Genomic DNA, 6,231 nt, shown 5'->3' on the forward strand with positions numbered 1-6,231 from the left:
TTACGCTGTCAAGCCCCTCTAAACCATGTCCCGAAGTGCCACGTCTGTGTGGTTTTTAAATACTTCCAGAGGTGGTGACTCAACCACCTCCCTGGGCAGCGATTCCAGTGCTTGATAACCCTTTCAGTGAAGAGTTTTCTCCGAATACCTGATCTACCCTCGCCTGGAACAGCTCGAGACTGTTCCTGTCACTGGGGAGAAGAGACCAACACCCACCTCATTGCAACCTCCCTTCAGGTCCTGCTTCCTCCAGCTCCCTCGGCACCCTTGGTGGATCCCACCCATCCCCCCGTGTCTGTCTAAGGGGTGCAGCAGGGCGCTGACCAATTCCCCTTGGATTGGGGTCTTCATTCTGCTCCCCATCCCTGTCTTATCATCACAGGAGCCGGGTACCCAGAGAACAGCTGGTCTTGCTATTAAAGACTGAGGCAAAGGTGGCATTAAGGACCTCGGCCTTTTCCTTATCCTTTGTCCCTGTTTCCCCCCGCATCCAATAAAGGATGGAGAGCCTCCTTAGCCCTCCTTTTGTTAATGTATTTACAGAAACACCTTTCATTGCCTTTTACGGCAGAGGGCCAAGTTTTAGTTGGGCATTAGCTCGTCTAATTTTCTCCCTGCATAACCTCATAACACCCTTGCAGTCTTCTGGAGTTGCCCGCACCTTCTCCCAAAGCTCATACCCTCTTTTTCCTGAGTTCCACCCGAAGCTCTGTTCAGCCAGGCTGGTCTTCCCTGCAGATTCCTATTTTGACATTTGCTCCTGCAATTTTAAGATGTCCTTCTTGAAGACCATCCGGCCCTTCCAGGCTCCTTGGCCCTTTAGGACTTGTCTCCCAAGGGACTGTGTCAACCAGGCTCCCGAACAGGCCGCAGTCTGTCCTCCAGGCCCAGCTCTGCTAACCATCCTCCTTCCACCTCCAAGAAACGAGACATGTTTGGAAGATCTGTGCCACTAAAACAATTTTTGGTGGGAGAGGACATTTATTTGGACCAAAGAGTTGGTCCAAATACCAACTTTTTAAAAATGTGTAATTGCCAACTGAAACCTCTAATGTTTTTAGCAGGTAAGTGTGTTTACCGGTATGAATTAGTCCACAGTAATACTTGAAATAAAACTGACACCTTAGACTGCAGAATATTTTTAAGCACCACATCAGACTTTCTTACTGATTTACAGCATTCTAATGCTAAATATATTGTGCTTCATGGAGTTCTGCTTAGGAGGCTGAAAGCACTTCCATCAGGTGCCTACAAAGCTGGATACTCGTTTGCAGAGTGCTGTTTGATACGGTTACTGTTACCTACCTACCTCCAGCTCCAGTTGTGTATTTTATATGCATAAATACATTATTAATATGTGATTTAGGAAGCACTAGATACGAAGCTTCTCGAGTTGCCGTCTTAGAAACTGCGACAATCGTAAATTTCTGCTGCAGCTCCCAGTGCAGGGAGCCAACGTGGGTTTGAGGAAGACAGCAACTTTCCTTTATTTTCCTGACGTACTGGGAATGCTGCACACAAGAAGGCGTTTTCCTACAGCACAGCCACATCTGCGATAATGTAACCGGTATTAGACCTTTGTGAATGTGTTGATTGTGTCTTCAGCGTTAACCATTTGCCTCACGGAAAGGGTTGCAGCTATAACTCCAGCCTATTTTTTTTTCCTTTTGAATTGTCACTTCTCATTTTTGCAGTTACTTTAGAGTATTTTTCTTCCAGAACATGGTTGAAGAAGGCTGAAACCATTACAAGAAAGGGATTGGGACAACTGTAGGGATTTCAGAAGATCTCTGCAGTCACATTGAGGCCGTTTGGCTATACTGATGATTGGAGCAATCAGGATAAATCTGGATTTCAGTAATGGCTAAAAACACAACTGATGTACCAAATTCTTCTTGAAGGGTAGCGTTTCATGGGAAGCAGCTACTAGAAATATGACAGTTTCTGTGTGATTTTGTTTCCTTGGTAAGAACTAATTATCCTGGTGTCCTTTTTGACACGGATACCCATCAGCTGAGAACTGGACTGAGACCATGAGCTCGTTTTAGGGCAGGAGCTGTGACACTTTAATGAGGGTCAAGCATGTCTGATTCTGTAAATGTCAAAGCTCTTAGGGCATTGTACCTACCAACTGCAAGAAACAGTGTTTAGCTGTGGGCAAATCGGATCAAGGTGGTATCACCCACTGCCCTTTGCATGCAGAAGACTGACAATTTCCTTCTATTTTTAGCTGGATATGGGGAAAGAAATTTGGGAAGGACTCAGTCTGGTTGGTTTATTCTAGAGCGAACCGTGGAAGTTAACCTTTTTCTGCATTACTTAGTAGACAGGCTGAAACAATTTTCCAAATTTTTAGCTATTCCTGACAGCTCCTGGATGATGTTCGTTATATTCAGCCTTCCAGTACCTCATCTGTCTTTAAATGTGGATGGAGAGTGTGAGGGATGGGGAATGATAAAACTTAACTTCAGTATGAAGAACGAGTTTTGGGGTGTTGGGGGAAGCTTTTTAAGCACCTGGAAGAAAGTGGCAAAAGGATGAGTAGCCAACTTGGATTTTTAAGGAATAAGACATATGGAGAAAAAGCCATACATGAGAGTTATGGGATGGAAGAAAAGCAGATGTTCAGGCTGTAGGTTCTGATGCCGTCTTGCATGTTATGGAAACTTGGCTTAGCCAAAACAGCTATAAGCTGGATGCAAAAGTACCTTGAAAACCATTTTCTGAGTGTTTACTGATTAGTTCATGTCCTTTTATCAAAGTGGACAGATTTTTGGGTTTTGTTTTTGAGGTCTGGCCTGTGGCTAATTTTGTTCATCACCCAGTGAGTAGGGAGTGCTTGCTAAATTAGCAGAAATCTTAAAAGTCAGACCGCTGGGAGGGCAGAATTAGGATGCACAGTGATCTTAAACAGATCGAGTACCCTAAAAAGAGTGGGCTGCTTTCTTCTTTCTAGGAACAAGTGCAGACTCAAGCAAAATGAGTGACAAAATGCAGGATTCCTCGGCAAGTCCTTGGGTTCTGTGGCACCACGAGCTGGAGAGGAGGGTTTGCCTTTCCTGCAGCGTCACAGTGCGATGTTTGCAAAGCCTTTAACTGCGAAGGGCATGAGGCATAGAAGTAAGTGTGAAAAGGAAAGGAGTGAGTTCGATTCTCTGTCAGTAGCAGAGCTTAAATAGCGGCAAGGAAGTGTTGGGATAACGCTAGGAAAGTATTTTTGAGGGTAAAATAGTCGACTGCTGGAACAGGGGTCTGTGGCAGTGATGGGATTTCTGCTTTAAGGACGGGCTAAGCAAATGCCTGTTAACTGCAGATACGTCTGGCCTTGTTTTGTGGTGAGTGAGTGGCTTCTTCAGGTGCCTTCCAGCAGCTTCCCATCTTTATTATTCCATGAAACTTTTAACCTTCCAAACACCAATGGTCTCCCTCTTTAAAAACAGTTATGGAAAGGTCTTTGTAAATAAATCTGTCCTTTTCCTGCAGTGCAGTTGGACAGAATCCTGCTGGCCTCAGCTCAGTCTGAAAAAACCAAGGAGCTATATGACCTGGAGCATATGGGTCATATATAGGAGTTCTGCTGCCTGCCCACCTGGAACAGGGAATGAATTAGGTGCTGGGGTAAGGAAAATAGAAAGGGATGGATGGATGTTTAAGGCATTTTCCTTTCCTAGTTTCCATGTTATTCTTCCACCTGAAATGGGTTCCAATTAGGCGGCTGTCAGCATCGCTGCCGATTTAGAACAGGGCGATGAGGGGGGAGGGAACCTGCGATATTTCTAGAAAGTATTTTGCTGATGGAGCTTTCTCTGCGCTTCTGGCTTCTCCGAGGTGGAGCAGCAGTAAGGCACTAACGCACTTTTCAATTACATGGGCTTCTCCAGATCCCTCCTTTCAGAATCTAGGCTTCACTGACCCATGGAATTCAACTTTACTTTTTGCCCAAGTGCGCCTGTCTCTCTGAGCTATGGTGGGTTGTTAGACCAGCTCTGAACTACCGTGTTCCATCTCCTTTTGCTGGGCTGCTGCTGGCCTGAGCTCTTTTTGGGGGATTTATGCTATTCCAGCAGCTGCCATCCCGTGTTTCTTTGCTGTCATTCCAGACTTTTGAGTTTTAAGACACCGCTGCTGGTATTGATTGCTGTAACTGCTGTGGTATTTCTGCCTTCGAAGGGTATTATTTATCAGCCTCTTCAGCTCTTCCTTTTTCCTCCTCGTCTTCCTATGGTAATTCCTCTTATATCACACCGAAATCCATCACTGGGCTCCACTACCCACTTGGCAATCTGTCAGCCTTGCTTCTCTTGGTTTTCCTACCCCTGCTCCTTCTATTCTGACTACAGGTCCTTGAATTTTCCCTGCTGACCACTGTCTGAGCTACTTCACCCTGCACTGACTCCACACTTCATTACCTCCTGCTATCCATGGCAAAGCCCAACCTCCTGGCTTCTCACATCCTTTCAGCCCCTCTCATCCTCTGGTTGTTCCTTGGACTGTTCCAGTTTTCTCTTCAGCTGTCTCATATCTTTGTCTTTATTGTTCTACACTCTGAACCATCTGTTGTGCTGCTGCCTGCATGACTCATCCCAAAACCAATAAAAATCCTACTGCATCCCCAAGCATTACACTAGGGAGCCAACGAAGGTGCTCCTGTATCCAAAATGTACATCAACAGCAGTCAAGCCAAGATCCTCATGGAATTCAGGTACATAATTTTTGTTTAAACCAGGAGAAGTTAACTGGCAAATACATCTGAGAATCCTGCCAAAGTTTCATCACAACCCGAAGAAAAGGAGGCAATTGTTTCCTGGGGCTGGATTTAAAAACACCTCTGCAGGGATAACCTGAATGTTCTTTTAGGGAGTAATGGGGTTTTTTTCCCTGCACATGCAATTACTGAGTGTTTTATGAGCACAGACAGCATATGGGCTGTACACAATGGAACAAACTGAGAAAAATCTGTCACAAATACTAAGATTCATAGACACGGTAGACATGGCCATAAATATGAAAGCTCATAAAACCAGGGAAATGGAATGTTCCGTCCAACCTTTTTTAAAGGTACACAAGGCATACAGTGCTTAAACCCAGTGCTGCTGAACAACATGACAAACTGGGTTTAATTGTCTTTGGGTTTTGTAGCCGAAGCAGGAATCATTTTAGATGTACAAGGAAGGTTCTTCCCTGCCTACTGTGGATGGTCAATAGAAGTATTGCCTTTGTGCAGCTGCATTTGGAAATGTCTTGACTAAACATGGTAAATAATATCTGAAGCTGACTAGAAATTCTTTCTACTGTTAGTAGTTCCAACATCGTTATTAGCTTTTAATCTTTTTTTAGCCTTGACAACTTTTTAATTTTAGGTATCTGCCGTTTCAATCACCTGTTAAGGGCTTGGTTCACCGCTGGATGGCAGTCCCTGCAACGCTATTCACTCTGGGCAGGAAACGTGTTAAAAGAAGCCTACTGGAATCAGGTCCTGCTTTGTACATGAAATATTACAGTGGTGAGTATATTCGGGTCCATTTTTCTTTATACTCTAACGTGTAAGTATGTGAAAGACTTTTCTGTAGATGTCTTTTGCTTAAATTCATTTTCCAACTGAAATTTCAGGGCTTAAAAGCAGATGAGGATAACAACTTGCATTTCTAGGGCTCCATCCAGCAAAAAATTTCAAAGCACTTTACACAGGTTAGGCCCATTAAGAAGTATGTGTGTGTCATATATATATATATATATTATGTATATGCTGACTTTATATACAGCTCATAAAAGGGAAAAAAATCTGGAATGTTACAAAGTAGTATGAATTACTCAAAATGACAGTGGTAGAGGCACAGAGAGGTAAAAAATAAAGCCTCAGTCTTTGAACATCCACTGTATGTCTGATGCTGGGGAAGGAATTAAATAGCTAACAGGAACTGACTATTTAAATGGTTAAAATCACAGCAAGTGTAGGGATAAGAACTACTTAGTACTGAGATGATGACTGATGTCCATAAATCAGAATGAAAAGTCAGAGCAGAGGCAGAGAAAGCCACGTGGGCTTCCCCAGGATTTCTGTGTGGATGACTACGAAGTAGGGGGAGTTTACTGCTGCAAGGTTGTAGATAAGTTCCTGCTAAAATCTGAAGCTCTCCCTGCTGGCATCTGTCTTGAGGCATAATGTGAAATACAGCCCCCATAAAATTCTGCAGTCTATGAGGTGCATTTACCTAAGTTAGCAGGGATTGC

This window comes from Eurypyga helias, unplaced genomic scaffold, assembly GCF_000690775.1.
Source record: "Eurypyga helias isolate BGI_N326 unplaced genomic scaffold, ASM69077v1 scaffold1797, whole genome shotgun sequence".
Classification (NCBI taxonomy): domain Eukaryota; kingdom Metazoa; phylum Chordata; class Aves; order Eurypygiformes; family Eurypygidae; genus Eurypyga; species Eurypyga helias.